The sequence below is a fragment of the Lolium rigidum genome, chromosome 6 (genome assembly GCF_022539505.1).
Source record: "Lolium rigidum isolate FL_2022 chromosome 6, APGP_CSIRO_Lrig_0.1, whole genome shotgun sequence".
Classification (NCBI taxonomy): domain Eukaryota; kingdom Viridiplantae; phylum Streptophyta; class Magnoliopsida; order Poales; family Poaceae; genus Lolium; species Lolium rigidum.
In genome coordinates, this window is record NC_061513.1 from 39,512,149 (window position 1) to 39,514,014 (window position 1,866).

Here is a 1,866-nt window from a genome sequence, read left to right on the forward strand (position 1 = left end):
GGCGGAGCCTGCCGGAGACGGGGCCGGCTGGGGTGGATTCGGCCAGAGACGGGGCCGACCGGGGCGGATTCGGCCGGGGCAGGCTGGCCGGAGATGGGGAAGAAGGCAGCCGGGGCGGGGGCAGGCCGGAGATGAGCTGGCCGGAGGCGGGGACGGCCCAAGCTCGATTTGGAGCTCAAAACAACAAAAAATGGATCCCGACGAGAACGGGAGAGGAAACGGGAAGTGGAGCAGCGGCGGTCGAAAAGATCATCGGCGGCGGCGCGGATCGAGCATGGGCTTGCAGCGTGCAAAGAGCTGAACCTACCATGTTGTGAATGGAGCAACTAGTATTCACTGTTGGGCCATGTACATGGTGCAATATGCAGGGAACCCCTCATACACTGGAAATATACAGTAAAAGGGTCTATACATCACTAACATTTCACTCCCCAAGTTCCCTTTTGTTCTGTCAACTTGAGCATCGCGTTCATGATTTCCATTATCTGTATCTGCCTGAGGCCTCTCCCATGCGAGATCCTCTCCCCTGGGCAAGATGCGGTAGAGCATGATGCCCGCTTTTACACAAGTTGATATTGTTATATTTTCCATTAACTTTTCCTACAGTAACAAAAAAGTTTGGCTTATCTAGATCTTGAGTTAATTTAGAAGGGATAGAGTAAAACAAAAAAGTTACACTCACCATAGAGTTGGAGAACCTATAATAAATGGAGAGCATCGAGCTGACTAGCTCGCGGTGGAAAAGGTCGAGCCATTGATGATGACTTGACATGATTGGAAAGCGTGGGTATTTAGGTGGCCAACATCGACTAATCTCCAAGATTATGCGTATCATCGATTCATCGCGATCAGACATGCTATCGCTCGCCTAACATTCTATCGTCGACTCACCGGTCGGCTTGTGCATAGTCAGGCAGCACCAAACGTACACCACGTCGATCCTGACAGCTGAGCCGCTTCACATATTTCCCTACACACGCGCGCACTAGCAAAAAAGAACGGCGAAATAGGTAGGATTGGTAAAAAGGCTCCGCTCCCTTCTTCTTGCTTGGAAAAACCGAAAGGAGATGAGAGCGACAGAAATTAGATGAGAAATGTAAGTGGTTTGTTGCATCCTCCATGATTATAGTAATATCAGTAAAAGAAAAGGTAAAACAAGATTGAGTGCAGCAATCTGCAGAGACGAAACTCGATCAGTGCAGTAACAATAGTACCAACTTAGAGCATCTCTTAGCGATTCCTTCCAATTTATGCCTTCCTAGATATCTTTTAGAGTAGAATATTTGCTCCTTTAGAAAAGTGTGGGCTCTAGCTGAACCCCCTAAAAATTAACTCTACAAAACTTATTTGGGCTCATATATTTCGTTTAACACTTGCTACGCGTCTCCGATGAACTGAGCTGAACAAAAAATTTTAATCCAAATTAGCAATAGCTACCAGCTCAAAAAACTAAAACACCAACACTTTGAGCTAGCCAAATCGGCAGCATGGTCGGATGCAGCTTAAGATACTATATTACGATACTACCATGATCGATCCATAAGTACAGTGATGGTATTTTAATTTGATAGTATCTTACGTGTATCCCGATACGTATCAATGTATATTTAGTATCGTGATACAAAAATGATCTTATACTATGTAAAATATATGGACAAAAAGATGCGGCCAGAAGAGTAAGAGTTATTTTTGTAGTCTCAAAGGATAACTAACTATTTAACAATACAACATCAATAAGTTTAGGCTAGTTGTGTTTAGAAGGTAGTTTATATGTGAAAGCAAGAAGTCAACTAACCATTTATTTGTACTGATTATCAATCGTGCGCAGTCTTTTGTTTCGTGGGTTTATAATTAATTACGTTTGTA